This window comes from Pollachius pollachius (genome assembly GCF_949987615.1).
Source record: "Pollachius pollachius genome assembly, chromosome: 8".
In the NCBI taxonomy this organism is placed as follows: domain Eukaryota; kingdom Metazoa; phylum Chordata; class Actinopteri; order Gadiformes; family Gadidae; genus Pollachius; species Pollachius pollachius.
Window position 1 is genome coordinate 23283356 of NC_136941.1, and position 25103 is coordinate 23308458.

Genomic DNA, 25103 nt, shown 5'->3' on the forward strand with positions numbered 1-25103 from the left:
TCAATTGACTGCGCGAGTGACCGTACCACCGGTAGACCAAATCACTCCGCACAGATAGGTCCCATCACAAACAAACACACAACATGCCCAAACTTGCTGCACGGACCAAACCGACACAACAAAAAGGCAAAACAAAAGAAATTAGTAATACAACACCCCATTTACGTAAAATCAATCAGTACAGCACGATTCCACACAACAAATAAAATAAACGTTTAATCCCTGCAGGTATGAACTATAATTGCCCTTATATGCAATTAAAGGGACAACAATATGAACATATGCAAACCTTCAGAACAGCCACCCCCTGATTTACGGGAAGGAAATCAGTAATATTAAAATGAAGGGTGCTACACAAACTAATCAGGGGGGCTCAGGTCAGGGTGTGGGGGGAGCTCGATAAGACGAGCCACGGGTCGATGGTAGGTTCTTCGGCCTGTGTCCACTATCGCCGAGCGGACCCTTCCATCTTTCCCTTTGACGACAGTCTTCACTCGCCCCAGGAGCCAATGCGCTCTGGGTAACGCCGGATCTACAAGCATGACGGGAGTGCCAACTTCCAAGTTACTGCGCTCTCTGTGCCACTTGCGACGGCCTTGCATATTGGGAAGATATTCTGAAGTGTACCTCCTCCAGAACTGGTCAGCTACAGCCTGACTGTACTTCCAGGTACGATCACTGACGTCATCAGTTGAGGCATAGACGGCGAGTGGGAGAGCTGTGTCTGGCCGCCCCATGAGGAGAGAGTTGGGCGTGATGGGATCGAGGTCAGCCAGGTCGCTACTCGTGTATCCCAACGGCTTAGAGTTGAGGATGGCCTCCACTTCAACCAACACTGTGGCGAAGACCTCAGCTTTGGGGACCTGTCCTCCAAGGGCGAAGTTGAGAGCCGCTTTCACTGACCTGACCTCCCTCTCCCACACTCCTCCAAAATGAGGGGCGCAAGGTTGGTTGTACTGGAAGTCGACTTGGAGGGGGGCTAGTTCTTTCTTCACCTCCTCTGTCATGTCTCTGTAGTTCTTCTTCAGCTCAGCTTCCCCACCGTGGAAGTTGGTCCCATTGTCGGAGAGGAGGACACAGGGGCGCCCACTCCTCCCGGTGAAACGACGGAAGGACATGAGGAAGCTGGCTGCTGACAGGTCTGCCAACACCTCTAGGTGGATGGCGTTTGAGGTTAGGCATTTAAAGACGATGCCCCATCGCTTGGCTGTTGTTCGTCCGACCTCGGCCCGGACAGAGAAGGGCCCAAAGCAATCCATCCCAGTATGATGGAAGGGCGCCTTGTTGATCTGGAGACGGTCTGCTGGGAGGTCAGACATCATCGGTATGACTGGCCTGGCTCTTAACTTGCGGCACTCTGTGCACCTGCTCTGGTAGCGGCGCACCGCCTCCCGGCCACGGAGTATCCAGTACCGCCTTCTCAGTTCAGCGAAGAGTCTCTCCGATCCAGGGTGATGCAATCTGGTGTCATGCTGCCGGATGACCAGGTCAGTCACTGCGTGTTTCTTTGGCAGCAAGATGGGGTGCTTAGTATCCTCGGTTAGACCCTGGGCCCTTCTCAGACGACCTCCGACCCGTAGAATGCCTTTGTCGTCCAATTCAGTGGCCAGCTGTCTCAACCGGCTGTCATTGGATAGCTCCACCTTCCGCTCCAGACATGCCATCTCTGTGGGAAAGACCTCCCGCTGCACCCTTTGCAGCACCATAACCTCTGCGGCAGCGTAGTCACCCGCAGTAAGGGGAGTCTTATCTTCCTTGTGGGAACTCTAATGGCGGAATGTCTGCTCTTGGAGCTCCTCAATTGTTTTGCAGTCCTCAACGACTGGCCCGTCAGTAACTGCTGGGTCTTGGAGGCCCGTGAGGCGACAGAAGATGGACTTTCTGAGTTCTGCCCCCACCTCTGTGGGCTCTGGTTCAGAAGGACAGGGCCATTGCGACTCGGGCTTGGTGAGATACTCGGGTCCCTGGTGGTAGAGATTGGGAAGAGCCAGCTGCTTAAGGGTCGCGCCCCTGGTGATAATGTCAGCTGGGTTGACATCCGTCGCCACATACCACCAGCGGGCAGGCCCAACAAGGTCCTGGATCTCTGTGATCCGAGTTCCCACAAAGACTTTGTGCTTGCATGAGGACGATTGGATCCACTGTAGGACTGTGGTCGAGTCAGACCACATCGACACATCGTGTTGCTCCAGCCGTAGCTCCTCCTGTAGCAGTTGGCCCATCTGGGCTCCAATGACTGCGGCGCAGAGCTCAAGACGGGGTATCGACTGTAGCTTCTTCGGTGCGACTCTGCTTCTAGCGAGGGCATAGGACACATGGATAGTGCCGTCGGGCTCTACGGCACGCAGGTATGCCACTGCACCGTAGGCCAGCTCGGATGCATCGCAGAAGACATGTAGTGAGACTCGGCTGTGTGTCCAACTCACACCAGGAGGGAAGTAGCTCCTGGGGAGATCGATCTCTTGGAGAGTGGGGAGCTCCTCTTCCCACTCGGACCACCTAGTCTCGAGTGACTCCAGGAGGGGGTCGTCCCATTCCCTCTTTTCGGTCCACAACTCCCTTACAAGCACCTTGGCGCGGGCTGTGTATGGATTGATATATCCCAGGGGGTCGTACTGTCTGGCTAGTGTCCGGTAGATCGCCCGCATTGTGACGTATTTGCGGGGCTCTATCTCCTTATACCGGTAGCACAGTCTGTCCGTTTTGAAACTCCAGAGGAGGCCCAGCGTCATTTCATGCGCGTCGTCACTCGACTGAGTGACCCAGGTTTCGCTGCTGTCGGACTTTGCCTCGGCTGGGAGGTCCCTCAAGACCTCAGGGTCATTGCTTGCCCACTGGCGGACGTCGAAGCCAGCAGTAGCCAGGTGGGAACGCAGGTCGCGAACCGAGCGACGTGCCTCCTCCGGCGTCTCAGTGCTGTAGAGGCAGTTATCCACATAGAAACTGTGCAGGACTACATCAGCTACCCCCTCGGGTACGGTTCCTTCCATCACATGGGCCTGCATGGCGTAGGTTGTGCAGCACGGGCTGCAGGTGGTGCCAAACGGGAGCACCTCCCACTGGTAGGTAGAGGGGGGGTCGCTGGGGTTCTCACGCCACACGAATCTCATAAGGGGCTTGTCCTCGTCCAACAGCAGGACCTGGTGGAACATGCAGCGTATATCTCCGCTGATTGCAGTCTGCTGCCGGCGAAAGCGCACCATGACTCCGAGTGAGGGGGTCTGAGTCGGGCCTGGAAGAAGGTGCTTGTTCAGGTTCTGCTCGCGGACTTGGAAGCTGCAGTTGAATACGACCCGATTCTTTCCATTGTGCTTCACATTATGGTGTGGGAGGCACCATGACTCGGCGCTAGCTTCCTCCTCCGCGGGTTCCAATTTCCGGACAAGCCCTGACTCGACTAGCTTTGTCATCTCTTCAGCGTAAGCAGCTGCAGTCTCCGGGTCCCTACCCAGTCTCTTCTCCATGCTTCGCAGGCAGGGCATGGCTACTTCACGTGACACGCGGAAGGTTGGCATAGGTTCCTTTCGCAGTAGTGGTGTGGCATAACGTAGTACACCACGCGTCTCCACTCTGCGGGTCTTCTCCTTTAGAAGTGCCATGGCCATTTGATCTTCCTTAGAGCGCATGTGCTGTTTCCCGGTCTGAAATGGGGTGACGTCCAGTTGCCATAGCTTACGGACGTTCTCCATAAGTATCCCATCCTCGGCCTCGGCTCCGAGGTAGTGGGTTCGGGTCTGGCTGGGCTTAGTACTCTTCAGGTTGATGGGGCCTTGGAGGGTCCAGCCCAGTGGAGTATCTAGGGCAACGGGACAGCCTCTCGGGCCCGGCAGGATGCGTCTTGGGAGGGTGAGCCTGGCGTGGTCCGACCCAAGCAGGATGGTCGGCACCACTTCCTCTTCTTGGTCAAGCTCCAACTCAGACAGATGGGGGTACTTTGCCTTGAGGGCCTTTATCGGGTATCCGTACTTAGAAAGGCTCAAATCGGCTGCCGTGAACACGTCACACAGAGGATGCACCTCTCCTGGTCGTCCCCGCGCCATGATCTCCAGGGACACTATCTCACCTGCGACCTTGGTGGGCTCTGGCCTGATGGTGAGGATGTTCATTTGGTGGGGTCGACCCTTGAGTCCCAGGGCGTTGGCTGCTTCCTTCAGCAGGAGGGTGCATTCTGCGCAGTCGTCAATGATTGCGTAGGTCGACATCTCTTTACCATCATGGCGTAGGACGACCGGCACCATCTTGAGTAGCACCCGGGAGTTGTAACCACGCACTGGGCCTACGTAGTAGGTGCGACCCTCCTCTGTCTCAGCGGATGGGTCCTGGGTGGTCTCCCTGGTCTCAGGTTTATCCCTTCTGTCATTGAGATCATGGAGGACTGTGAGGTGCGTCTTGCCGCACTCCTTAATGCGACAGGGCCTCTTTAGGCTGCATTGCTTGGCCATGTGCTCGCGGGCGCACTTCCAACAGCGTTTGTGCAATATGGGCAATATGGGCAAGGCGGTGGAGGTCTCTTATCGCCCTTCTTCTTCTCACCATTCTTAGGGCCGCCCCGTTCACCATGGGGGGCAGCCTTCTCTTCTGAGATGGTCGTCATCACCCTAACGGATCCTTCCCTCCTCCGGGAGGCTCGATCGGACCGTTCATGGCTGCCACACTTCGACTCAGCTTTCTTTGGGAGGCGGATGTGCTTCACCTCCCCTCTTAGGAACTCGGACAGCTCCTCTAGGCTGGCCGCCGGCTGGTCGGGATACAGCTGGTCGTGACGCCGCCGGAATCTCTCCTCTCTGTGTCTGGGTAGCTTCCTTATGAAGCGCTCTACCGTGGAGCCTGTGTTCAGCTCTCTGGTTCCAGTCGGTCCCTGTAGTTTCAGCATCGTAACCAGGGAACGGATGCGGAGGGTGTAGTCATCGAGAGCTGCATCGCTTCTGATATCTGGCAACTCCCCGAGGGCTTCAACCTCGTCGAGGATGTGGTCCCATGGACATCCCCAGCGGAGATCCAGTTCCGCGATGCTGTCAGTGTAGGGGGTGGGGGACTGGGCATGGGAGAAGCACAACCTCTTAGCTATCGGTAGCTTGCAGTGGAGATGGAGTGTGAGCCACTTCTGTTGTTCACTGTGGTATGCCTGCGGTTCTCCTAACAGGTAGTCCAGGCTCAGTCGCATCTCCCGATAGTTCTCTCTGCTGTCTTGGGTGAAGAAGGGAACAATGGAACCAGGCGGGTGGTTAGGGAGTGGGTCGTAAGGTCCCGTGTAATGGCGTACTGTTTTCGATGGTGAGGAGAGAGGGAGGGGGTGTGGGCTTTGCCGGTGACGGTCCAGCAGGGAGTCCAGGCGTTCATTGAGCTCTAGTTCCTCTTCCACAGGTGTACTTTGGGGTCTCGGGCTCAGAACTTGAGGCGCCTCTCCATCCCTCCTGCTTGGATAAGGGGAGCTAGCATTGGTAGGTGTTCGTGATATCCGGCCGGTGAGTGCACTCTGGTTGGCGGGAGAGAGCTAGCTTAGCGAGTTCTAGGTTCTGTGTGGCCGCCCGTTGTAGTGCCTCTGCGGTAGCCTGGGCTTGACGCTCCAGACGCTCTTTGTCACCACAGGCTTCTTGTCACAGGTGCTCTTCTCTGGCGAGAGTGTCCTGGCGCTGGTGCTCCTGGCTATCAATCAACTGCTGGATTAGCCTCTCGGAGAGTGCACTCCCAACGCTCAATCGTTCTGAGTAGCCGCTACGCTGACTACCTGTCCGGCTGCCGTGGACGCTGCCCCGCCGGCTACGGGATAGACGAGACCTCTGGTCACGGGGCCTGCCTTGGAGAGGGGCCCGGTTGGAAGGCCTGGGGGTCGGTCCTTTTCAGTGGGACCTCAACTTCAGGCGGAATGATCTCCTTGCCAGTCTGTGAGCAGGCATCTTCAGATAGATCCTCCTCCTCCTCTTCATGATCTTCCTCATCCTCCGACTCGCCTTGGCTGTAGGTTTCTGATAGCGGAGGCTTGGCTGCTATCAGCCGCGGGCTCACTACTTTCACTGTCTCTTCTGAGGCTTTTAGTAGCGGGGAAGGGGGGTGTAAACTAGGTCGCGTGACCAACTCTGACTCTGGCGTGGCAGTAGCGCCCTCTGCTGCCTGGGGTTGGTTGCCATCCACACTAGTGGGGCTATCAATCTCTGGCGTGCCCAGGTGATAGTCATGTAGTTTCGCGGGTGGCCTGCGTTCTCTAACAGAACGTTGTGTAAGTGATTCTAGGGAGGGGGTGGAGGCGGGGCCTACATCTAGGGTGGGGCTTACGTCGTCTCTCTCACTCTTTTGAGACATTATGCCTGAATACATACAACTCCGGCTCGAAGGACCATTAAATGTACTGAAGAAAGTACCGGAGCCTATAAAGGACTGTATAATTACCAAAGGGATGTAATCTGACTCAAGGAATTTATAACCAAATAATATAATAAACCTGTGTACGTATTTAACTAAGAGTGAGAGGAGACCAAAACTACTTTAACAATTTAATACAGACAATAAACTGCCCTAGAGATACACATTGAACACATTGCCATATAAACACTTCAATACACACTCACACTCTACCTCCCCAATGCTGTACCCTCCCTTTAACCCAATCACACAGCCCGCACCCACACAGACAGTCCGACCTGAGGCCCCTCGGTGGGCCTAACGAATGTCCTCGTGCGCGTAGTGCGGCGCCGCTGGATCGTTGGTGCACGTGGAGTGGGGGAGGGGAAAGGGGGTGAGTCGAAACTGCCGGATACAAAGGGGGGCGTTGGAGAGGGGGGACACCTCCCTTGTAGATGGGGTGAAGATCGGGGTTTGAACCCGCCTCACGAACCTCGTCTGGATCGAGGGAGACCAGCCTCTTCCTGGGTCCCTCTGGCGACTGGGCCGCGATCGCGTGTTCCTGGATAGCGCTCTTCACCGCGAGAAACACTAGCGGGCAAACGGACGGCAAACGCACCTCCGTCTGCCGATACACCGTGCTGCCGACAGCACGAAACACACAAATATTCCAACCCGCTACAGCCCTCGACTCCACGTCCGCACCGCGCAGCCTCCAACCGCAGGTTGCTAGCAAGAAAAACCCTTTTTGAGTGGCCGACTACGCGAGACTGATCAATTGACTGCGCGAGTGACCGTACCACCGGTAGACCAAATCACTCCGCACAGATAGGTCCCATCACAAACAAACACACAACATGCCCAAACTTGCTGCACGGACCAAACCGACACAACAAAAAGGCAAAACAAAAGAAATTAGTAATACAACACCCCATTAACGTAAAATCAACCAGTACAGCACGATTCCACACAACAAATAAAATAAACGTTTAATCCCTGCAAGTATGAACTATAATTGCCCTTATATGCAATTAAAGGGACAACAATATGAACATATGCAAACCTTCAGAACACTCATCGTGATCTGAATGAGAGTTCTAGAATAAGAAGAAAACTTTACTCTCACTATTCTAACTAGTTGTCTAGAATAAGAAGACCACTTCCCTCTCATCATTATTCTAACTAGAGGACTAGAATAAGAAGATAACTTTAATCTCATCATTACTCTAACTAGAATAAAAAGAAAATTTTACTCTCTTCATTATTTATACTAGAGCTCTAGAATAAAAACTTCAGTCTCATCATTATTCTAACAAGTGGTCTATAGTAAGAAGAGAACTTTACTCTCATTATTAGGGGTCCGAACAGCGAAGCTGCTTGTTCCCCTATTGTTTCTGTAACGTTTTTCTGTAAAAGTCATACTGCAGCCTATACTGTAAGTCGAAAACTCTTGACTTTTTCAGGTATGGTTACCAATAACCCCCACTACCCATAAACCCAAATTTGTGGTACTGCACCCAAAGGTGGCGCTATTTAAAAAAAATATGAACTAGCCTTATTTCTCCTTACTAGATTGACCTGGACTCAAAATTTTTTCATCATATTAACCTCTAAAATCAGATGCATCTTTTTCACCCTGGTCTTCTGCTCTAAAAATGTTTACTTTTCCCACAATTTCATAGAAAAGCCAAACGTACACAGTCTCAACCCATTTTTTCCTATATGACTATTTTGTTATTGTATAACTACCATACGGCTATCGTTAGGTGGATACCATTAACAGTGCACATTTTCAGATCTGTACTATTTTTAGAAACCACTTAATTCTCTTGTGAAATGTGTCATTGCTGAGGTTTCTTGTGTGCTTATCAATCTACATTTTTACTATGAGGCTTCATGCAGTTCAGGAATTTAAGTGGCTCAACAGGATCATGCCTTGTACTGGTGATCCTTAGGTCGAGAGTTTGAATCCTGAGTAGAGTAATATGAACACATAAATGAACAATTGAACAGCACCTGAAATTAATCAGGCAATCAACATTCCAGCTCATTAGTTTCGAAGAATCTGACTGCCAAGATGCAGTTTGGCATTAAGTGGAACTTCTTCGTTAGCCATTTTTCCTTCATAATTAACTCTGTCATATTTATATTTCTTCCGTTACTGTTCATGACTACAAAGGTTTCATTTCCCCAGAATTTCAAAGCTATTTCAGGTATATACTTTTAAGAAAGCCCTTAATTCACTTGAGAAATGTGTGCTTGGAGGTTTCTGGATGTTGTATGCTTATCAAACGACATTTTGACCATGTGAGTTAGGCTGTTTATCAGTGGCTCAATGGGATAATGCCTTGTACAGGTGTTCCTGAGGTTGAGAGTTTGAATCCCGACAATAGCATGCTGAACATGACATTTGGTCATTGTTTTGCAGCTCACCTGAAACCCGAGGCATGGTATTGCATTAAGTTGAACATCTTCATCAACATCTTTCCTTCAGAATTATTTGTCATATTTATACATCTTCCATTAGTGTGTTCTTGACTTTTCATTTTGCTCGGACCGCGGTAATCACCGCTTGCGGTTATATTTCTAATTAGATGTCCAAGAACTTCCATAATCTATTAGTCTTACTAGATTTCGAGAATCAAAAAATCCCCTCAAATGGGATCACCACCTTATCGTGGTGAGGCGGTATGCGAGTCCCAATGACCATTAGAGCTATGCAGACTGGAGTCGTAGACTCCTGGCAGGCTCACCCATGTCGGACAGGTCAAAGGGTAAGGGTCAGACGAAGAGTGATCCCCTGGTCCTCTAGGTTGGGGGTTGGGCTGAGGGCTGATAACCCTCTCCTGTAAAAACAGATTTAGTACAGAAACCAGAAGCTGAACCAATTAATTAGATTAAGCGAATACCATGACCGTACCTCATAGTAGATGCACGATGATGCACAGGTGCCAAAGCCAGAAGGACTCACTTGGACTGAGAGGGTCATTGGTACACACCATTAGGATAGGAAACTGGAATGTGAGCACGTTGCATAGAGCTGGAAAACCCGATCAGGTGGCAAGGGAAATGGGTAAGAGAGGAATAGCTATCATGGGTATTAGTGAGCCCTTTTAGAATGGCCACCAATTTGCGAGAGGATCATCCAAGCCAGATTCCATTCAAGGCACATCAAATTGACGATCATATATGTCTACACACCAACTGAAGACGCAGATGAAGGAATCAACGATGAGTTCTACGCAAGGCTACAAGATGTACTGGATAGGAGGAATTCTCATTAAATGTTGATTGTCACCGGAGACTTGAATGCAAAGGTGGGAGAGCAAAACGTGAATTATGAAGGAGTTATGGGTAAACATGGGCTAGGACAGTGTTGTGCCTGAACGCGTTCATTGAACGATAGTTCATGAACTCGTTCATATTTTGGGCGAACGTGAACTGAACGTACTGTATTACTGCCTGATGAACGTTACTGTGAACTCGTTCATTCTGGTGTCTGTGAACGGCACGCTCACTCGGTTTAACTTCGTTCAATAGGGGGGTTATTTGTTTATCAGCACGGCGGATGCGCGCGCAGAAGGCAGTGTTGTTTGACCGGTTGCCATGGTTATTTCTGTGCGGTTCATTTGCAGATGCGGTGTTGTCAACTTACTGTTACATTAAACTGTAATCAGAAAACGCGGTTATATGCTGTAGACCCTATAGTATCTGTCGTATAAAGGCTGGGAAGAATTTCAAATTATAAATATGTACACTTTATGTTGAAAGTATAGACCGTTGCGATTCCCATTGAAACGAATGGCGCGGTGATTATTCTTCAAAACGAGAGCAGTTAAATTGTGAAAAAATGAATTAAACTGTTATCAGACAACGCGGTTATATGCTGGTCTATAGCATATAACCGCGTTGTCGGAACTTTCCCAACACTGGGCTAGGAGTGCGGAACGACAATGGAGTCTTTGCGATATGTGCGACGTGAATGAGCTAGTAGTAACAGGTACATTAGTTCCACATAAAACCATTCACAAAGCGACATGGATATCACCAGACGGAAAGACCAGAAACCAAATCAACCACGTTTTGATCAGCAAGCTTACTGAATAGGTACCAGGCTTTACAACAACAACAAGACCTAGGAGAGGATCAATGTGAAGTAGAGAGGGATTTTGAGGTAATGCGGAAAGTGTACTGCAGAAACTGTCTTAGGTAAACCCGGGAAAAAGAAAAAAAAATGGATTAGCGAGGAATCATGGCAGCTAGTCGATCAAGCTACCAATTAGAAGATCCTAAGTACTCGTTCAGAAAGAGTGAAGACACAACTGAGGGTGAAATATGTAGAGAAGAACAGAGAGGTCAAAAGGAGTATCAGGGCAGACGAGGAGATGGCTAGATAACATCACAAGTCAAGCTGAAAAGGCTTCACGAGGTCAGCACATAAAAAAGCTGTATGGACTGACAAAGTCTTTATGCAAGGACAAACCAACACAACGTGCAGCAGTGATGGATAAGAACGGAAACCTTCTCAGTCAGAAGAAGGATGTACTGGACAGAAGGACAGAGCACGTAAAAGTAGTGCTGAACAGGGAAGCGCCAGGGAATCTGATAACCATCACCGACAAAGTAGGATTTGACTTAGAAGACAAAATTCAGGAGATAGCAGTGAACGAACCAACTCTGGATGAGGTAAAAGAAGCAATTAAAAAGTTGAAGAGCGGAAAAGCACCTAGCATTGAAAACATCACAGCAGAATTTTTGAAGACAAACGTGGAATTTTTGGCAAGGAAAATACAAAAGTTGCTGTCGAAGGTGGTAGTTTGAGGCTATCCCAGAAGCTTGGAAAAGAGGGTTGATCATAAAGCTGCCGAAGAAAGGCAACCTGAAAGATTGTAAGAACACAAGAGGCATAACACTACTGCCTGTCATTGGGAAGATACTGGGATCAATTGTCATCAACAGAGTGAGAAAAGGAGTGGACAAGAGACTGAGGAAGGAGCAGGCGGGCTATAGGCAAGGAAGAGGAACAACAGACTAAGTCTTTATACTGAGGAACATCATAGAACAGGTAAACAAGTAGCACGCAACCCTATATGTTAACTTTATAGACTTGAAAAAGCTTTCGATTTGGTTCACCGCCACAGCTTATGGATCATCATGCAAAAATACCGAAACCCAGAGAAGCTTGTGAGGATAGTGAAATTGTTCTATGAAGACTTTCAGTGTGCTGTAGAAGAACAAGGAGAGAGAGGCAAGTGGTTTGACATCACGACTGGGGTTAAGAAAGGCTGCAATATGTCAGGGTTCCTTTTCCTGATTGTTATGGACTGGGTATTGCGAAGGACAGTCAGTGAAGGACAGAATGGCATTAGATGGAAGCTAACATTAAAACTTGACGACTTAGATTTTGCTAAGTAAGCTAAGCTAAGACTGCACTAACCTTGGTGTTACCTGTCTGGCTGTATGGATGTGAGACATGGAAAATGAACAAAGGTGATGACAAATTAGTCGATGTATTAAATAACAAGTGCCTGCGCAGAATTCACTGTGTCCGATGGCAAGACCATATCAGGACTGAGGACCTTCTTAAGAGAGCTGAGATGAAGCCACTGAGTGAGTAAGTCAAGATCAGAAGATGGAAAATGACTGCCATATCTTGAGGCAGAATAGAGAAAGTGACGGCAATGTGGCAATGGAAAAGATGAAGAGCTAGACCCAGGACAACGTGGAGAAAGAGAGGGGAGATGGTGGCTGGGGCTTATGGGAAGAGGGGCGAGTTGCAGCAGCAGACCTAGAGAAATGGAAAGGTTCTGTTAAGGCCATATGAGCCACGAGGCACTTTGAGGACAGGTAACACATTTCTAGAATTGGAGAGAACTTTACTCTCATTATTCTAATGAGAGGTCTAGAATAAGAAGATCACTTCACTCTCATCATTAATCTAACTAGAGGTCTAGAATAAGAAGACAAATCCATTCTCATCATTATTCTAACTAGAGGTCTAGAATAAGAATTTCCCTCTAATCATTATTCTAAAAGGACTAGAGGTGTAGAATAAAAAAATCCCTCATGGTGGTGAAGATGAAGAAAATGTGAGGGTCAACAACTGCACAAAATTCGAGAACAGAATGACATGAATTAGCTTTTCAAAGGATATAATTTTCCTTTAATATTTTATAAATATTACGAAAAACAAATGTATGGTGAGATTAAGGTGCAAATGACTGACAAAAAAACACGATGCGTCTGAGAAAAACAAGCCCAACAAGGTGAAACTTTTTGTTAAACACATCAATGAAGGAGATCCAAATCTATACCTTTTGCATTTCTGTATGATCCAACAAACGTAATGGGCTACAGAGCTGACTTCACACAACTGTTGTGAGCAAATGTTTTTGAAACAGTCTGTGCCATCCCCAGTTCATTGGTCCTATTGATCAACTGTCAGGAAATTGAAATTATTATAAGGACTTTATTTTGTCCTGGCTCAAAGTATTTTCTGCTAGAGGGCTTTTTATAAAGTATTCTCAGTGATCAACCTTGCCACACACAACCATTACATTGTTCATGAGATATCCCAGTTTTGATGGAGTTTTAAGTGTCTGTTTATTGTGCTACATATGGAGAGAGAGAGAGAGAGAGAGAGAGAGAGAGAGAGAGAGAGACAGAGAGAGAGACACACACACACACACACACACACACACACACACACACACACACAGACAGAGAGTGAGAGTGACATGCGTAGTGTGTGAGTGTGTTGCATCTGTTTGTGTGTGTGTGGATATTCATGCAAGGGCAGGAGGGCGGTTCTGTTAGATTCCTGCCGATGGAGTGATGAACGATCCTCTGGCGTTGATGTGGTAGAGGCTTCACATTGAAGCAGTGAGCCTGTTCCTCTGGGCGGAGACCCCACCGGGAGGGAAGGTCTTCCAAGTTCAAAGCATCAAAAGCCAAATGGGTTCATTTTTTTGTAGTGTCAAACAAAAATACCGCATATTATAATACTGAGTCTAATATGAATGTATTTTAAAGCCAGGACAACAGCAAGGTTATGTTAACAAGGTTAACAGAAGAGGGGTAAAAATCAATATCATCGGTTTTTGTTTATTGTCGCCATAACAAGCGGCTGGTTTATGTTATTTTGTTACTTATGTGATTTATGTGGTGATTTTATTTCTCAATTTTATTTCTATTTTGTTCATATTATATTCATGTGTATTTCCTAAATCAATCAATGGTACTGTACTCTAAATGTTTGACAAACCAGAGAAGTGTAAAATTAATAATTAGTTTGTGGTTAAATCGTTTTTTTCTCATTTGTTCTACAATACTTAAATCAATAGCGTTGTTCTCCATTCTCCGCCGCGTATTGATCAGCTACTCGCCATGAGTGCAGTGTTTATGCTTTAGTGTTTGACTTTTTTGTCATTTGTGTTTACATTTTTCTTGCTGTTATTGTGGCCTGTGTGTTTATGTTTGTGTGTGTGTGTGTGTGTGTGTGTGGGGGGGGGGGGGGGGGGGGGGGGGGGGGGGGGGGGGGGGGTGTGTGTTTACTGTCCGTATTTCTGTGGACATGGTAAGGGCGGGCTGCACCCCGACATCCAATCAAGGAGCTTTAAGGAGCAGCGTTACGCGCCCCAGTCCGGGCCCCCCAGGATGGGACAACACTGGGGTAATCACGGGCATGCTCCAGCACTGCGGAGGTCGGTCCAAGGTGGGAGCCATAAACCAACCTCTTTAGCCTGTCGCTTTATTGAGGTGATGAGGTGAGGGTGGGGCGAGCAGTGGGAAGATGGGTGGGTGACTGAGGGTAAGGGGCGGGATGATGGTGGTGGTGGTGGTGGTGGTGGGTTCGGGGGGGAGGTGCTGTTGGGGATGTTCTCCTTACCAAAGCAATTGAACCTTTCACCGCAGCCTCTGGACGAGAGTACACACCAACTGAGCTTCACACACACACACACACACACACACATACTGCATACACTCAAAGGCCAGTAAAAACAATACTGCATCCCCTAGAGCACCATCCACATTCATTAGCTAGTCATGAAAGAGCAGAGCAGAGGAGGAGGCTGGGGAGAGAAGTGGCAGAAGGGAGATGAGTTTGGGCGAAAAGAAGGGACAGAGAGGGAGGGAGAGGGGGAGAGAGAGAGAGAGGAGAGAGGGGGATAGAGGGAGAGAGACTATACACCAGAGAGATAGATAACAAATGCCTCATGGCGATTCAATTTGTTTGGGTATCGTTGATACCATTTAGGCTGATAACCTGACTGGGTCAGGGCAGCCACAGTACTTAACGCCACAAAATCCTTTCTCTTCCCCTTCTCTTAATGTAGAGTGTCATATTAAGAAAAGTGAGGAGAGATTATCTAATGAACGATCAGGAAATCAAGCATTTTCCCCTGCTTTCCTTGTCCCATCTCTCTCAAGTCAAAAGTACAAAAAAATAAAATCTCAGCTAGCGAGAGAGCCCCCATTAGGCTGTTTGTCTCCATGATGCAACCTGGCAGCAGCTTGCTGTTCTCCAGATAGACTTCAGGCAGTGCATTTGCCTGCTGTAAACTCTGTTGCCTTCTTTAAAATGGAAGGCATTAAGCCACATGGCTCATGGATTGCACTACAAATTGGAATTAAAATGGCCTTTACGCTTTTTAGTTTTTGTGCTGACTTTAAACTAAGGTCCTGTTCCGTTATTCAGAAGCAATGACATGCACCCGTGCTAATAAGATAGAAATGAGCATCGGTTCACATTTGAATTTAGAGGGATGGATTTCCATATTTGCTTATATCGTACACTTTCTAAAAAGTGTGTCATGCACGCTAATGGTTGACTCTCATGCTGCTCTCCAGGCTTTAGGGGATTGTTTTATATTCCATGCAAATGAGTGCTAACTCCCCCTGTGGTTTCAGAGCCTCACTATAGGCTCCAGACTTCACCAGAGCCCCAAATTAATCATGTGATCCACTGTTAACTTTGTTTCATTTGTCAGATGGATCCTTCTCTGCACCATATCATTAAGAAGAGACATATTACGTACAACTTTTTTACGTTTTCTTTTTCATAATTCCGCAGTAATTAATGAGGGTCGTGTAATTTATTTAATCTGCACTGCCAGTGCGAACATCGCACTGGCAGTGCAGATTAAATAGTCTTTGCACTAATGGTTATTCCAAAATATGACAACGAGAAGTGTGAAGAGTGAAGGGGGAGATTTAAGAATCGTCCTCAATTTGATAGTCAAACATTATTAATTTAACATAATAAATATAATTACTTTTTCTTTTACCATTTCATGTTTATTTCTTGAAAATGCATCTATTTCATCATCCCACAAATAAAACATCACATTATAGTTCTGCTCAACCTGGTCACCTGATATTCTGAATAACTTGCCTTATCAATTTGTTGGCCTAGAAAGTAATTGCTAGCCTCACTGAATTTCTGTTCCTGGCTGCAATATCGTGTCACTTAGAGACGGTAAACATCCCCAGGTCAGCTCAGACGGCCCGGGACACAACAGGCCTCACGATGCATTGGGGGGGTGGGCTCCACAACAGGCCTCACGATGCATTGGGAGGGAGGGCTCCACAACAGGCCTCACGATGCATTGGGAGGGAGGGCTCCACAACAGGCCTCACGATGCATTGGGAGGGAGGGCTCCACAACAGGCCTCACGATGCATTGGGGGGGTGGGCTCAACAACAGGCCTCACGATGCATTGGGGGGGTGGGCTCCACAACAGGCCTCACGATGCATTGGGAGGGAGGGCTCCACAACAGGCCTCACGATGCATTGGTGGGGTGGGCTCCACAACAGGCCTCATGATACATTGGGAGGGTGGGCTCCACAACAGGCCTCATGATACATTGGGAGGGTGGGCTCCACAACAGGCCTCATGATACATTGGGGGGGTGGGCTCCACAACAGGCCTCACGATGCATTGGGGGGGTGGGCTCCACAACAGGCCTCACGATACATTGGGAGGGTGGGCTCCACAACAGGCCTCATGATGCATTGGGGGGGTGGGCTCCACAACAGGCCTCATGATGCATTGGGGGGGTGGGCTCCACAACAGGCCTCATGATGCATTGGGGGGGTGGGCTCCACAACAGGCCTCATGATGCATTGGGGGGGTGGGCTCCACAACAGGCCTCACGATGCATTGGGGGGGTGGGCTCCACAACAGGCCTCACGATGCATTGGGGGGGTGGGCTCCACAACAGGCCTCACGATGCATTGGGGGGGTGGGCTCCACAACAGGCCTCACGATGCATTGGGAGGGAGGGCTCCGGGGGGGAGCTGGGTGTAGGAGGCTGAGGGAGGAGGAGGTAAGGGAGTGAGGGAGGAGGAGATAAGGGAGTGTGAGGGAGGAGGAGATAAGGGAGTGAGTGAGGAGGAGATAAGGAGTGTGAGGGAGGAGGAGATAAGGGTGTGAGGGAGGAGGAGATAAGGAGTGTGTAAGGGAGGAGGAGATAAGGGAGTGAGTGAGGAGAAGATAAGGGAGTGAGGGAGGAGGAGATAAGGGAGTGAGGGAGGAGGAGATAAGGGAGTGAGTAAGGGAGGAGGAGATAAGGGAGTGAGGGAGGAGGAGATAAGGGAGTGAGGGAGGAGGAGATAAGGGTGTGAGGGAGGAGGAGATAAGGGAGTGAGGGAGGAGGAGATAAGGGTGTGAGGGAGGAGGAGATAAGGGAGTGAGGGAGGAGGAGATAAGGAGTGTGTAAGGGAGGAGGAGATAAGGAGTGTGAGGGAGGAGGAGATAAGGGTGTGAGGGAGGAGGAGATAAGGAGTGTGTAAGGGAGGAGGAGATAAGGGAGTGAGTGAGGAGAAGATAAGGGAGTGAGGGAGGAGGAGATAAGGGAGTGAGGGAGGAGGAGATAAGGGAGTGAGTAAGGGAGGAGGAGATAAGGGAGTGAGGGAGGAGGAGATAAGGGAGTGAGGGAGGAGGAGATAAGGGTGTGAAGGAGGAGGAGATAAGGGAGTGAGGGAGGAGGAGATAAGGGTGTGAGGGAGGAGGAGATAAGGGAGTGAGGGAGGAGGAGATAAGGAGTGTGTAAGGGAGGAGGAGATAAGGAGTGTGAGGGAGGAGGAGATAAGGGTGTGAGGGAGGAGGAGATAAGGAGTGTGTAAGGGAGGAGGAGATAAGGGAGTGAGTGAGGAGAAGATAAGGGAGTGAGGGAGGAGGAGATAAGGGAGTGAGGGAGGAGGAGATAAGGGAGTGAGTAAGGGAGGAGGAGATAAGGGAGTGAGGGAGGAGGAGATAAGGGTGTGAGGGAGGAGGAGATAAGGGAGTGAGGGAGGAGGAGATAAGGGAGTGAGGGAGGAGGAGATAAGGGTGTGAGGGAGGAGGAGATAAGGAGTGTGTGTGTGTGTGTGTGTGTGCTCATGCTGTTGTGTTGCACCCTCGTGTGAGTGCATGTGGTTGGATGGAGGGAGCCACCGGGAGTGTCTGGGGACGGCGTGACGGTCTCTGGAGGGAACGTTGTCACATTGTTTTATCCCGTGGACTGTTCCCCCGTGGTGTTCCCCCGTGGACATTGGTTTGAACGGACGGAAGCGCTTGCCTGTTCCTCTGTTGTGTTTGTGCTGTTCCTCTGTTGTGTTAGTGCTGTTCCTCTGTTGTGTTAGGGTTGTTCCTCTGTTGTGTTAGTGTTGTTCCTCTGTTGTGTTAGTGCTGTTCCTCTGTTGTGTTAGGGTTGTTCCTCTGTTGTGTTAGTGTTGTTCCTCTGTTGTGTTAGTGCTGTTCCTCTGTTGTGTTAGTGCTGTCCTCTGTTGTGTTAGTGCTGTTCCTCTGTTGTGTTAGTTCTGTCCTCTGTTGTGTTAGTGCTGTTCCTCTGTTGTGTTAGTGCTGTTCCTCTGTTGTGTTAGTGCTGTTCCTCTGTTGTGTTAGTGTTGTTCCTCTGTTGTGTTAGTGCTGTTCCTCTGTTGTGTTAGTGTTGTTCCTCTGTTGTGTTAGTGCTGTTCCTCTGTTGTGTTACTGCTGTTCCTCTGTTGTGTTAGTGCTGTTCCTCTGTTGTGTTAGTGCTGTTCCTCTGTTGTGTTAGTGCTGTTCTTCTGTTGTGTTACTGCTGTTCCTCTGTTGTGTTACTGCTGTTCCTCTGTTGTGTTGTAGTGATCGATTTAATGATTATTTTCGACAAGTTCGCCAAGAAGAGTCGTTCAGAATCCGTTCCCTTGTTCGTTCGTTCAGTCGAGTTTCCGGTAGCGGTGAATCGAATCATGGAATGCACGGTTCTCAGCTGAGTCAGTCAGACTCAGCTCCTCCCTGGTTCTCATTCTCAAATGACCGTGGAAGTCGGTCATCAATCAACAAAACATTACAACTTTAACCAAACGCACCGGGATGGGGGTGTGCAATTGATTATTGGATGTTTAAAATATCAGCAAGATAATAGACTTGATTGAGCAATGATGGTGGGGGTCCCGGGTGGAGAACGAACCATGAAAGAACGAGACAGATTGACCAGACATTCAAATATTTGATTAATCTGGCATGACACAGAAAGTACAAAGACAGCATGCATTTAACATTTCACTGATATTGAATCGCATTACCGTACGCTCGCTCACTAAGCCTCTTCCCCCTTCACCACTCACTGCCAGTGAACGAACAGCGAGTCAGGCACTAGTGGGTCTGGGAGGAGTCGAGTCTGAGAACGAACGAGACGAACGAGAGAGAATAATCAGTTCGGTTCATTCTTGTTAAAGACACGTTCATTCGAAGTGATTCGGTCGCGAACGACCCATCACTGTTGTGTTGGTGCTGCTCCGCCGTCCTCTGCAAAACGGCTGACGGTCGTCATTCACTGGCTGTTTAATGTCTCCTTTACGCCTGGATGGGAGCCCGCCTCCTGCAACAGGCTGTACTGTTGTGCGTTGATTAGAAAAGTTCTGCTGTCCATCCTGGTTCACTACCCCCTGCCGAGTATCAGGCAATCATACAACCAAACGGCGATTTATTTAAAAAGGTTGCGAAGAAGATGGAGGAAGCCGGGGTCGTGCCAATACTTACCCCCGATAAGAAGTGTATCATCATCAACATGCATTCAGTACACACTACGCTTCTGTTACGAGATTAGCGTATGTATGTGCACGACAATTGCAGTGTGTGTGTGTGTGTGTGTGTGTGTGTGTGTGTGTGTGTGTGTGTTTGTGTGTGTGTGTGTGTGTGTGTGTGTGTGTGTGTGTGTGTGTGTGTGTGCGTGAGAGACCTCAGCGAGTGAGTTGACGAGCAAGGAGAGCGAGCGGTAGCGTGTGGCCGTTTAATGAATGAACGAGTCCGGTTGTGTCTGTGCGAACTTGTACTGTAAAGTTAGTTGAACTACGAATAAAGCACCCAGCCTGTCAAGAATTGGTGGCCGCTTCATTCCGACCTCTAAGCAGACCCACTGTCTGCCGGTCAAAGTAAAGGGTGTTACCCCCGAGAGAACATCGGCCCTGATGGGAACGTCTACGGTCTGGGAGCCGACAGCAGGTGTATCACTTCGATTTCACCCAAGGCTGAATTAAAAGTGCATATTTTCTAAATGTTAGTCATCAACGAGGTTGTAAAGTAGGTAGTAACTTAACATCTGTCAAAATAAAAGTTTTTTTCTTCCGACGTGTTTACGATCTTTATTCATTCATTGCGCCACGGCCGAACTGACAGGGATATTCTCTGATATTATGAATCTTAAAGACTGCGTCGGGTTCTCCGACTCTCTGGTACTTCAGCAACAAGTAAAGCCTCGTGGTGGGGGTTATCTCGAATATGGTGGAGAAGGAATTGGGGGGGGAAAGGAACTTTGGCTTTGACTCTCTGAAGTCCAGATTGAAACGCTACATGGAGGAAAAAGGGATCGTTGCCGTATGCGGACTCCTAGAGGAGCTGCTCCGCCGCCGTCGGAGGAGTCTGCATACGACCGAGAGGTCGGAACAATGGAGCGTCGGAGAAATGACATGGACCCCAAGTGAACTGACTACTGCTGTCTACTGAAAACATCTTTCTGGAATGCCGCCTGAGTTTGTTGTTGCTAGTGACGTAAAGAGGTCAGCCGGTGGCTCTATTAGTTGAAATGGGTACAGCTCAGCTTATTTTACCGGGGCATGAAATGTTTCGGCCAATGAATCGATTTTTTCACCGCCATGTATAATCTGACAATTGTGGTTGTTCGATTGAGGAGCATAGTCTAACTATGGCTTTAATCGGATTAAGCTGTGCATGTAAACGTACTGATTTATAGACACACACACACACACACACACACACACACACACACACACACACACACACACACACACACACACACACACACACACACATGCACACGCACTCACACTGGTCTAATAGTCATCAAATGTAAACCCATTATGTCTCACCACAGTACGAGCTGTTTAACTCAAGGAAAATAGGATTTCATCAATTTTTATTGGGATACGAATCGAATCAAAGGATAATTATTTGAGTTGATGCAATTAGTGCAGAAACGCTAACAGCAGTGGCAGTAATTGGGTCCTTGGTGGAGAAGACCTTCCCCTACCGGGCAATTACAAAAACCTCACCTAAAGTTAGTCATTCGCTGTTGTCCACGTTTTGTGCTGGGCTGGTGTGCGTCTCATTGGAGTCAGGCTGAGATGCGAAAGCCATTTTTACACAACCGAATGTGTGGTTTGTTTATTTTTTGTTATAGAATGTATTTAAATGAAAGAACTGTTGACCGAAGGGCACATTATACTCACAACTGTCTCACCCTCTTTTTCACTTTTTGACAGTTGGCCAAATATCCCCTATTGATAGACGTAGTGACCGTGGTGTACCAGTTTACACTGCTGTGGGTCATGACACCAATCATGTTCAATTGCAAGTGCTATCAATCGTGGAGTCATAAAAATTATCGGTAGGTGACTGGCGATGAACGAAATAAGAGATTTGGTTCAATGCTTTTGCGTTGTTTGAATGTGGCACACTTCCTCTGGAGGTGGATCTGACGGCAGTTATCTACATCTCACGTACAACAACCTGTTAGACGGTCAAACGTTTCTTTGCATCTTTGACAAACGTTTTCATATCCCGATCCTCAGAGCTATTCAAAACGTTGTGTAAACACGGCCACAGGGCATTTGGCTTGAATATAATTAACACTAAATTGTGGTTGGATATATTTTGTTCTAAAGTGTTAGTTTGTCTTCTGCAGGCTGGAAAACTACTTGTGGGTTGAAATAACCATGAGCAAAATATACCAATCCATAAATCACAAGCCTTGATTGAGCCTTGAAGTCAGAGCTCAAACCAATTGTTTCTAATAGGAAAATACATGCTCTTCTAATTTTCATATCACCTAACAACCCTGAGGTTACCATTGTAGCATTACTTCCCCGCTTAAGTAAAGAGTAGATGTGTTATATGATTGCATATTTTTGCGTTTGCAGTTCAGGCCTTTTGTGTTTTTGTAGAATACACATGCCTAATAAATTCACTTAAGCCGCAGAATACATTAATGGACAAGAGGAGAAATGATTAGCCACGGCTGCTTACGTAGCATAATCCAGCTGGTTTGACCTACTCCCTTGTCGCTGTCAGTCCACTTGAGCATCTGGGTGTTTTACAAAATAATGTATTTGATATTATAGATAAGTTGAGGATGTCGAAGTGAGATCAGATTCATTGTAATTTGATTGTTTTAGTTCCTTCGGTAAGAAAGCTCCCTATTGAGTGGCTAAAGGACATCAGAAAGATTCAATTGTAAACAAGCATAAGCAGCCATGCTTGGTAAGTTAATTGGAAAGATAATATATTCACGTCAATACAGAAGGATATAGCTTCTTGTCACATGATACCATCAGGTTCGTAGCCAGGGTTTAAAACATAGTGAGGTGGGGGGCTGGTAAGCAAATCAAGCACAAAGTAAACTTCTGTTAACATCTCATCCGACAATTTAAACCACCAGAAGAGCTCTTAACTTATTCAGTTGATCTGTTCATAATGTGAATAAGAGGCGGTTTATGGCAGGCTGTGCCAATCAGTAAGCCAGACAGATATTGTTGATAAATGCAGTGGCAATCATGGAAATACATGTCTCCAGATGTGGACCGATTGAACAGTCATTGCAATGTTGCAGTCATTGCAAGACTTGTTTAGAGCTGAACAAAATGAAATATATTTAAAACTAGGTATTGCACTAACTCATCTTTTCAAAGTGCTGAATACTGCATAATCTACTCATCACAGATTGTACAGACTTTGATCATGGAATGACTATGATTATATAAAGAAATATGAAGATAGACTGCACAGTCAATAATTGCATGCATGTATAGATCGAAGGGGGGAGGTGAGTAGAGGAGAGAATTACAGCATCAAAAGAGAATGGACACCTTCATACATAGTATGAACACTACAACATAAACCTGCAACACCTCAAATAACCCATTTTAGCATGTTGTCTTGGAATGGTTCTCTAAGCCGCCAACAAGGGTGTTGTCTTGTGGATGATAATGGTAAATAGATTCAGCCTCAATGGCAATAACATTCCAAAGGGAAAGAAATGGGGATTCTGTGCTTACAATCGCATAATGACACGATCCTCTGTATTTACTGTAACTTCACACTGTTCTTTACACCTCCTTCCCTTAAATGACCCATGTGTGTTGAGGCTCACCTACTCCCAGAGTCAGCCTGTCGCCGCTGCCCGGGCGACCCGCAGCATCCAATTCAAAACCTCAACAAATTAGGATTGTGATGATGACGTGTTCAATGCATCTCTAGCAATGGTGTTCATTAATATATGCCAAACACCTCTGAGTTCACAGGTTTTAAATGGTCAGGTGTTGGTTGAAAATGAACTGTTTCTTTAAACGTGCATTCTGGAATAGACTGAGGAATACATCCATTCCAGTGTGCATCATTATTGGATCATATTGGCCTGAAATGATTCTTTCGGCTTTCAAAATACAGCACCAGCAAATGCAATTGAACAGAATCATACGGTAACTTCATTTGTGAAGTAATCGCATACCATTTCCCAAGGGAATGGGCTTCGGTAAAAAAATAAAAAATGGAACCACACCGAAGACATCTTGTCAAGTCTTAATCCTCCGATATTACGGCTAAATAGTGGGATGCCTTTGGCTCGCAGCGAGGCATATGGCGGCTCAATTCTGTGCATTCAGTATATCAATTAGTCATGTACAATAACACTTGAGAAATGTTTTTTGTGGGCCCCCTCCATGAACACCACTGAGGAGTTCTTCACAAGCTTGTCATTAGTGATCCGGTCTAATGCTGTCTCACGGCGGCCAAGAATACGGCGTCGGAACAGTTTAATGTGATCTATAAATGCCGATTCGCCCGAGCTCATTGCTATTACGTACTCTGCTCATAACTTACCGGTGCATAGCTCTACCACAGTGTTTTTGAAATGCTTGTGGTGCAGGTACAATTGAATAAAGTCCTGACAGACGCATCGACTGCAGCCAAAGGAAATGTCACGAAGGAAGACTAGAGACGTCGGGCCAGTACATTTCCTTTGAAATGAGCGCCGTGCTACGGAGGGCCTCTGGTGAACGCCTAGCTGTTCACCAAAAGCCCTCTAGTGATAGGATAAAGTGAAATATAAGCTGCTGAAATGCAGTCTATCAATTGTCTTCCCTCCTCTCTCTCTCTCTCTCTCTCTCTCTCCCTCAATGTGTCCACACTGCGCAATAAACCAGCAGCCAAGGCTGAGCATCAGGTTTATGTGCTGGACTCGAGCATAAAATGTAATGGGGGGAGCCATCAGAGTTATCCTAGAATGGCTGTGTTCTAAAAGTCCTCTGGTGATATTTCCCCAGCCAGGCGGTCTATTAGAAAGAGGAACGTTTGTATCAAGTTGTCAGCTGGCCGATCGGTCAGATGTTCGTTTAAGAGTTTCCTGAGGTAACGGCTGTTGAGACTAGGGGAATATTGCCGTTATCTTTGGCCATTAGGGCAAGTTGTTTCTTTGTTGAGGGCAAAGTTCTCTTTAGAGTTAACAAGATACTCTGATATACTTTGGCGATTACATTGATAATGGGACTATAGGTCAATTCCTCTTATTTTCCACAAGAAAGCGATTTCAAACAGAACCACTGGACTCTGGTATGGCCCATGGTTTTAATAGCACCTTCAACATAATGAAGACATACAGTGGGGCAAAAAAGTATTTAGTCAGCCACCAATTGTGCAAGTTCTCCCACTTAAAAAGACGAGAGAGGCCTGTAATTTTCATCATAGGTAAACCTCAGCTATGAGAGACAAAATTAAAAAAAAAAAAATCCAGAAAATCACATTGTCTGATTTTTTAAGAATTTATTTGCAAATTATGGTGGAAAATAAGTATTTGGTCACCTACAAACCAGCAAGATTTCTGGCTGTCACAGACCTGTAACTTCTTCTTTAAGAGGCTCCTCTGTCCTCCACTTGTTACCTGTATTAATGGCACCTGTTTGAACTCCTTATCAGTATAAAATACACCTGTCCACAACCTCAAACAGTCACACTCCAAACTCCACTATGGCCAAGACCAAAGAGCTGTCAAAGGACACCAGAAACACAATTGTAGACCTGCACCAGGCTGGGAAGTCTGAATCTGCAATAGGTAAGCAGCTTGGTGTGAAGAAATCAACTGTGGGAGCAATTATTAGGAAATGGAATACATACAAGACCACTGATAATCTCCCTCGATCTGGGGCTCCACGCAAGATCTCACCCTGTGGGGTCAAAATGATCACAAGAACGGTGAACAAAAATCCCAGAACCACACGGGGGGAC